Below are 9,330 nucleotides of genomic sequence, written 5' to 3' on the forward strand. Positions count from 1 at the left end.
TCACATCACATCCAAATACAAAATAAAAACACATAGAGAGAAGAATAACTGAAAATCCTTGCAACTGTTACTATGAAAGCCATATGAATTATTTCAGTACCTCAGCCTTTCTTGATAAAGCCTTCAGACATGCCCAGAGACTAAGAGAATTTAGAACACTGTTGTAAATACTGCTCTTTGAACAGAGTAGGCATACTTTAAAAAGTGGTTAAAAAAATAGAAGTTTCTTCAACAGTGCAAAGGGGAGATATGATTAACTAAGTGTTTAAGAAAATATCACAGAAGGAATGGCAGTTGAAGAAATTTCACAGGGTGCACAGAAACCTTTCGCTATTTTCATCAGTCTGAACAGAATAGCATCTGATAAATTAGATGAAAATCTAGCATGACTCAACAGCAACCATACCAATATAAAGTCAGGTAAACTGAAAGCCTTCTAGTAGGAGAAATAATTTTCTAAATATCCACAATTCCTACTGAAAAATGGTTCCTAGCCACACAAATTCTGAAACCATATTCTAGACTAATTTGGTAGAATTTGACACAAGCCAAAGATGTACCAAAAACCTTGGTAACAAGTTAAGAATATATGCAAAAGTATTCTAGTGCCCAGCAACATTCACTGACACCGCTTAATTTAAAGAATATATTGCCACTGTGACCCCACTGACACCCATTTTCCAGGAGGGGAGGAAACCCTGCTTCAGAACAGCAACCTTGTCACTAAAATTCATACAGAGATAGAATTATGAAAGAAGATGCTGAAGAGAACTCCTAGGAGGGCAGCATAATGGATCACTATTCTGAGACACAGGCAAATGCAAGCTTCTGATCTCAGATGAGGAGCTAAACCGAAGAGCCTACTGCACAAAAGCATGTCTAGAAACAACAAAGTGGTCACAGCACAAAGAGGCAAGGAGCTCGATAATCAGCTCAAATCACACAAACTTGGACATATTTGTGACACTTTCTTTTTTTCCTCTTACTCCAGTGGGAAATTAATGCAGTTTATCACCACAAGAAGATACAGTCATTTGAATGCTGTCTCCAGAGAAGTGCTAAAAATTTTTCTTCCTAGAATTCTGTCTTGTACATCACTTAAGTTATATACATTTAAGTTATATAGTCCATTAGTCTCTAAATAGGTGCATAAGAAAAAAAATAAGAACATTTATAAAATACTGTGCTACCAAGACAGACCCAATTGTAAACTCAAATTTGCTTCTTGCAAGTCCTAAATATATATATAATATGTATTTTTACTAGATTTTGGCAAGAGGAATACTAGTGCCTGGCTCAGCCAGATCAAGAAGGTTATAGGAGGATGGCAGAAGAGAGGAAATAATAGTGAAGACTAGGTTTGAATGATCTACTAAATTACACAAAACGCATTTGTATAGGGTGTTTCCCCTCTAAGAACACTGCTTAAGAATCAGAGCGCTACAGCCTGTAATGGATCAATGGCCTTCAAAAATTGCTTCTACAAGCACCAGAAGAGAAAATTTTCTGCTTGGATGGAAATAGCATGGCTTAGTGTGCTGCAGCAGTCTTTAGAAATCAGTATTTTTTTCCTGGAGATTAGCATGAACTCCCTGATCTGCAGACCTATTGGTTATACAGCTGTGGAAGGACAACATTTAAACAATACCTTTGACAATGTTTTCAAGTAGGGAATGAAAGAAAATGGAAGTGTTATAAAGTGTTTTGAGATCTTTCAATATGAGAAGTGCAGGAAAAGGAAGAAATAGAAAAGGAAGATAACAGAAATGCTTCATCACAAAGACTTTTGGTCTCTACAGGAACTGTGTAAATGTGCAAAGCATATGCAATTAAAAAGTATGCACCTGTAGAGTGACAATTGGCCTTTGCATCACAACATGCAAAGAATCTTGATGAAACTCCTTTCTTATGTACTGTCATATTCCTCATTAGCTTTCTATATATTAAAAGCCTTTATCTGTTTGGTATCTATTGCTACCAGATTACATAATGAATACTAGAGTTTAATGCAAAAGTGATGCTGCATGCCTGTGATTTCATGTACCTCCATGTCCTTTTTGCATATCATCACCCCAGTGAATGACACTGGCATCATATAATTCTTTACTATCTTATTTTATAGTTGTCATTCTGCAGATCAACACCTGAACTCCTTGCAGACTGATATATAACGAAGGATCTCAAGGTCTCTAACTGTTCAGGATCATCTAGGGAATCGCCTAATTGAGGATAAATATGCTGTTTGAAAAAGGTTTTGGTGCCTGTTTTAAAAGAACTAATGTAAATATTAGCAGTATATTTATATATATATAAACAAATACATGATGAAATTAGCTATAATGTCCTTAGGCTTTTAAGGTATGTTGTAATCGATTTTGATAAGACACATCTTTCTCAAGTCATACATTTTCTATATTCATGCATACTCCATTCACATTTCCTATGCTTTGATTCCACGAGAGCTTACAAGTAACAGTTACTTAAAATGCAGCAGTCTATTTTTAGGTTTGATGGCGTTTTTCTCCCCCCTCCCCTTTCTATTTTGTTATGAAGTATTTCACAATATGCCTGCCTTTTAAATTCTGGTATTTTTCTCATGCTCCAATTCCTTTGTGCTTTAACAAATCCTATTCTCCCTCATTTCTGCTTGCCATGTCTGAGCACACAAACATTAGCCCAACTCAATAAGGCTGCCATCATCACACTGTTTTAAAACAACACACAAAACAAAGGAAGGCTTTATGACTGAATCTTTCTTGCTCTATAAGGCTCCAAAACTGCATTTTTTCTTTCTTACATTTGTAAGATGCATGTTGTTGATATCAGGCTATCAACTGCAATGCCTGCTAAGGCACCTGCTCATTCCAGTCTCACTGCAGACATATTACTGTACTGATCTTACAGTGAGCCTGCTGCAGTTGCAAGATGTCAGCCTAATTGAAATATACAATTGACAACTGAGAAAAATCTGCATGGTAAGAGATTAGGAAAGGAACTGAGCAGAAATAGAACTTAGGAACTCAGCTTAGTGGCATGATAAGTTCTGACTAGTACATATCAAAAATACACTAGTAGGAAAAAAAGGTACGTTAAGAGAAGTGCCAAAAACTCGGAGTTACAGAATAGAGTCTATATGATGAAAGACTACATTGACAAAGGAAGGCTATTCTTGGGGGAAAAAAAAATGTGATAAATCTGTGAAATCATGACTAGTGAGAAGCTGAAAAGGAAATTATCATTCTAACATTTCTCACAACATAAGGATCAAAAGGGTCTCCAATGAAGTTAGTTTTGCTTTAAGTCTGTATCTAATAAGACCTTTTTCTTACACTCCATACACACTGAATCACTTATCTCCCCAAAAACACTGCAGAGGCTGAGAATGTAAATAAGTGCAAAGAGCAACTGAACAGATTCAGTGAGGACATCGTGCCCATTATGTTATAACAATTGTGCAAATGTTGTATTACGCTCTGGTAATTCCTAAATAATGCTGAGCTCCAGAAGCTGGGAGACAGTATCAAAGGAAAGATTTTGTATCCAGTTTTAGTGTTACTTCTCTAACCATCCTCTATGGGAAATTTTGCCTCTGTTCTTACTCCTATAGCAGATTTCTACTTTTACAGGCTAGATTTAAACTGATATCCCACACAGTTTTTCCAAATAGGAAGAGATTTATGTTCATCCTATATAGTATGAGTTGACATCTGACTCAGTATTCTACTCTTAATAACTATTTTGTATTTACCTGCTATACTAAACCCAACTAGTCAGTGCCACCTGCCAAGCATCTGGGGGGGGGGGGGCAGGGGAAGGCTTCCATATCTGCTGTATTTCATTAGCTTTCTAAAAACAGAAAATCATACTAACAGTTCCTAAGAGCTTTTGCTAAACTTGAAGTGAGATGTATCCTTTGTTCCTATTTTGTCATGTATTTATTCAGTGAATAACAATGTTTTCTTGGAATTCACTAGCCACATACTAATACCAAGAACATACTGTGCTTCCAGCAAGCACCCTAGGAAGTTTGACAGCAGCAGTGTGTGTTTTCCCTGACCACCCTCCTAAATATCTCAGTGAAGTGAAAGTGGATAGGAACTACCATGAACTTTATCTGGTCCATCTGTGGGTAGATGATTTTAAAGCAGAAAGGCATTATTAATTTCTGCTCTGACAAAGTTACACAAAAAAAAATGTCATTCAAAAGAAATCAGAGATGTTCAGATCAGAAATAACAGCCAGAACTCTGGAAATCCTTTGAATGCAAGTCTGTCACTCATTAGACTGGACAAATAAAACAGGAAACTAGTGGAACATTTGTTTACCTAAGTTTAGTCTAGTCAGCTTAGATCTGATTTTTCAATGGCATGGGGGTAGGAGGTGTGTGGAAATGCAGACACTGTTACTCAAAGCTCACGTTCTGAGGCTATTCATTTCCTCTTGCTTTGAAGTGAGGAAACTCTCCTCTTGAACTCAGTTGATGCAAGCTCCTTTGGGCTAAGGCTTAAGATTTAATGTACAGAGCAGGTGTACTTATACTTTCTGCAGTCCTTTGGTTTGGTCCCCTATTGAGCAGAACATCATACAGGACTCACTGAAGGGTCTCTCACTGAGGATCACAGCTTAATTCTCCTATGAAGTTTGCCTCCCTCCTACTAATGAGCAATCAACAGTTAGGTACAGATGCTAAACAGAAACCATTTTTAAAGCTACTGCTGAAGTAATAATATCCTTTACCAATATGATCCACAGCATTTTAAGGGAGATTTAACATGTACTATAAACAGCATCATGGAAGGACCATTAATAACGATCCATGCTATTTTTAAAACAACAGGTGGTAGGATCTTTTCACCAGTTATGTACATGCCATATGTGTAAATGGAAATTCTGTAGGAGGTACACAGGCAAATGACTTTATATATATTTTTTCTAAATATTCAGAGACAGAAAATAAAATGTATTTTGTGTAGCACATTTTATAGGCTAGCTAACAGCTGCCAAAGTAACTTTGATACAGTTTTGAATCTTTTGGAGTAGCTACTAGAACAAAGAGGTGGCACATTAGTGTAGAAAAATTAAGCTGATAGCTGCTTGTTCTAAAAATGAAATAGGTTGCTGTCACATACAGTCCTCTATAAGGGAAAAGTTTAAATCAACTTGCTTTCATAAGAAGCATACATGAAGACTATATTAAGTTTCTGAAGTATGAGGAAACTTAATTCAAGCCCTCAGTACCCAAGTTGTGAAGTACTGACTTACTTGACTAGGGCTGTACACAAAAACATTCAATGCCTGTCTTGCTCCCACCACTAACGTACTATCAATGGATAAACTCCTCTTAGTTCTACTCTTAGTTAATAGCTACCTTTGTAGTTGACTGACCATTCACGTTAAGATCATCTATTAAAACTTATTCAAGATTCCAACAGGAAACATACTTACACAGCAGGAGAAGAAATTTAAGTTGATGCATGACATTTAATTCTCAGATGAAAGTCTTCCCCCTCTTATCGAGGAATATGAGCTACTGCTTTACAAATGCATGCTCTTCAATACATGCTTCTTTTGTGAAGAAAAGGATAATTCTACTCATGTTAAAATTCTTGATTGTTTACACCTGCTAAAGCACATAGTCCTAGATCTCCTGTACACATCTAAACACTTTTTTCTTGACCACTCACACCTAGCTCAGGTCTTTTATTATATATATAAATATAAATATATATATCAAACTCACAGAGGAATTTATAATCTGGGGAAAATAATCCAGCTCAAAACCTAGTAACAACATAACTGAAAAGTTATATGCTTGCTCTGAGACATGGTTACTTTGTTCAAATAGCACTTTAAAGATATCAGCTTTAAACACTCATATATATATATATATATATATATATATATATATATACATATATATATAAAGAGAATATATAAACTGAATTATTTCATTCCTGCCCTTGGAAAGGGCCACAAGTGAAATCAAATCTCTGTAGCTTCAAGTGCATTCAAGGTTATTGGGGTTTTTCAGTTTGGTCTCCTAAGAACACAAACCTTATGCAAACATGTCCCTCTGTCCCCCACTCAAATTTGGTCAAATGAACCTGCTCTTTCAAAGAGCGACTGTGGCCCAGAAATCTAAGATAATTAAGCTCTTAGAAATTTGCAGAATTAACACAGATGAAAAGATCCAAAATTGCAGACCCTCTGAGGAAAAAGCAGCTAGATCTCAGCTGCTACTCAGTTTGTCTGGCATCAGCCAGCTGGTCAGCTAGGCTGTTCTTCTACTCAGCAAGACTGTTGCCCCAGATTAACCACAACTGAGATTTTCTTTTTCCTTGCTTGGCTGAGATATAGAAGTTACTGTAACAGAAGGAGAATGAGCAGTTTTGCAAGAAAAGTTTATAGGAAGTGGATTTTTAAATCAAGTACACTGCTCAAAAACTAAACTCAAGCTGGTAAGTATATGTATATTTTTCTATGGATACACATGCACATGCATTTCTGTAATTTGCACGATTATACAACCTGTATTTGAAATACACAAAAGATACAGAAGTAATTCAAGTTTTTGGTACTAAACCAATCAGATCTACATTCACATCTACGATAGGCTCTTGATAGCTAATCTTTCAATCCTGCCACCACCACCATTATTTTTAAAAAAATGTTTAACTTTTTAATATTATTTAGGTTGCTAGGAAGCACAAACAGCTATGTTTACTGTACTAACATTGTATCAGTATTAACGAGTACTCATACTACATTTACAACAACCAAATGAAAGAGTATTTCAATATGCTCTCTTCAGCAAAGAAACAGATTCTTATTTACAGAATGGATGAACCAATATGAAAAGTGAGGCAAAGGCATATATTTAAACATCTTCCCAGAAGTAATGACAGCCATCCAAGTAATCTCCTGTTAACTTCATAAGCACTACTTTTATCACTCTAGCATCATGGCCAGTGGCCAGTCAACCTTCAACCACCTGTAGCTGAATTAGGATCCCACAACTGTGCTAGTCACTCTCTAAAGAGACAGAATAGGATCCCCCAAAATTTGGGCATCTAAGTTAAATAATACATAGAGTGAACTTTCAGCTTCTATTATTCTGCTTCCTTTCCTCATTAATAATGGATTAACACTTTATCCTTCTCTTGCAAGGGTGCTATTACTGTTTTGTCTTCCAAACTAAACCACACTGAGCAGTTAACCATTAGTATATACAAACGACACTCGTTCTAATGATCTGCTTGTGCACGTCAATGCCAGTCTCTTGTATTGACATGCCTCCACCAGAGCATATTGCTTTCCAGCAAAACAAAGTGAGGGCAGGAGGAAGAATTAGGAAAGTTTTTTCTCCCTTTGCTCTATTCTGAAAGACTACTTGTGTAACAGTAAGCCCAGTGTACATACCACAGTATCAATAGCCAAGCTGCAATGCTGCATACACTCTTGTTCCTCCCCCAAACCCCCATACACACTCTTCCAAAGCCAGTATGATGGAGCAGCAACTCACTCATCCTTCCATTTAACAAACGCAGGCATTTTGATTCTGCTGCTATTCTGTGTCCGCAGCATTACCACACACAACAGAAAGGGAAGGAGAACACCACAACTAGAAGCCTCCAAAGAATCGGACTCCATTTTGGTACAAGGTCTGGCTCTGCAACTCCTTCTATGCTCCCCTCAGCTTCCTTTGAAGTGACTTCCAAATCCAGGAAGGCAAACGAGAAGGCGGGAGCCTCCTATGCCCGGCGAAGCCCTCCGGCCCCACGACGCGCCCCGGCCGCTCGAGACGCGCACACCAGCTGCCTGCGCACCTGTCGCGGCGCTCCGCGGCCCACTCCGCGCCAGCCCAGCCCCTCGGCAGGGCCAAAGGAGACGGTCGCGGCGGCTGAGCAGAGCGCTGCCCCGCAACCACCGCGCATCCTGGCAACAGGGCGCAAAACGCCAATCAATAAAATGGTGTTTCGGAGCGGACGGGCTCCTCGCTTCAGGAGGGAAGCTGCCCCCCCCTCCCTCCCCAACACAGCGCCCGCCGCCCGCCTGCGCGCATGGCGCTGCTGCCCCGGCCGCCCCGGGGCCGCGGCCCGCCGCCAGCCACGGCCGCCCACCCGCGGCGGGGCCGCTCGCCGGCCGCCCCCGCGCAGCCGCCTTCTCACCTTTCCAGCGACCGGCTCAGCGCATCTTCCACCCTCCCTCCCGCAGCGGCTGCTTGTGGCGGGTCCGCAGCCCTGAGCTCGGCGGGCCGGAGCGGGACGAGGCTCCCGGCGCTGCCTCCTTCCTTCCTTCTCTCCCTCCCTCCTTCAGGCGGCGGCAGCTCCCGCTGTCACCTCACCCCCACATCCCGCCGCCGCCAGCAGCTGCTGCTCCTAAATTCACGGCGCTCCGGCGGCATGAAGTCATCCTCCCCGCCCCTCGCCGGATCGCCGCACGCCGCTCCGCCGCGGCGGGGGAGGCGGCCCCCTCCGCCCTGCCGCCCCAGCCGCGCGGGGGCCTTGTGGGCCACCCCGGCCGCACGGGCCGACCCCTCCCGCCGTCCTACTGGCGCCACGATGCCCGGGCAGCGGCGGAGGGGCGGCTTGTCCCCGGCGGCGCTGCTGGCGGTCGGGGTCCCACCCCGGGCTCGGCGGCCGCATGGGCCGCTCCGCCCCGCGCCGGCGTTGCCCCCGCGGGACTCCCCCGCGCGGTGGCGGGGTGCTCCTGCCCGCCAGCGCGCGGCCGCTCCAACGGTCGCCCCCCAACGGTCGCCCGCCCCAACCGCCGCCCCCCCAACCGCCGCCCGCAGTGGCACCGAGCCCTCGCCCCCCTGCCCGAGCCGGCCGTACCGGGCAAGCCCCCGCAGCGCGGCGCGGCTGGAGCCAAGGCAGAGCCTCCCCCGGGGCAGCGTGCGCGTGTGTAAACCCGCTGTCATCCCTGCGCCTGTGCGTGGGCGCCCAGCGCTCGCCCGCCCTCAGGATTCACAAGTGCTTCGCCCCTAAAATGCAGCTGTTTCTAGGGTGGAGGGGAGTCACTTTGCTGGCAGCTCTCGCTCCGCGCCGGGGAGCTGGAGCAGAGGAAAGGCCCTGCGTTCAAGGTCACTAGGACAAACCTCTCCCTTCACAAGGGTGTCCTGACATTTTTAAGATCCACGAGTAGGCAGCATGTGTGTATTTGTTATTTATGGAGTGCTGCACACGTATTAGGCAACTGACAGGCTCGTAAAGAAGGGTTGCTGTCACAGTTTACAATCCTAGGTGCCCATCCCATATACTGGACACGCAAAGCTATGTTGCTGTGTAAATAACAGCAGGCAGTCCAGTTCAGATACACGTGTGGCCAGAT

The 9,330-nt window shown here is 42.7% G+C and overlaps 1 protein-coding gene across 1 annotated transcript in view; it reads right to left on the reverse strand.

Annotated features, from left to right (window-relative positions):
- Window positions 1-8,404, reverse strand: part of PKIA (cAMP-dependent protein kinase inhibitor alpha) — a 46,077-nt gene extending 37,673 nt beyond the window's left edge. Inside the window, exon 1 of the mRNA XM_062568173.1 lies at window positions 8,169-8,404. The gene's annotated coding sequence lies outside the window, so the exon portion shown is untranslated. The remainder of the gene's footprint in view (window positions 1-8,168) is intronic.
- Between the last annotated feature and the right edge of the window lie 926 nt (window positions 8,405-9,330).

The sequence above is a fragment of the Rhea pennata genome, chromosome 2 (genome assembly GCF_028389875.1).
Source record: "Rhea pennata isolate bPtePen1 chromosome 2, bPtePen1.pri, whole genome shotgun sequence".
NCBI lineage: Eukaryota > Metazoa > Chordata > Aves > Rheiformes > Rheidae > Rhea > Rhea pennata.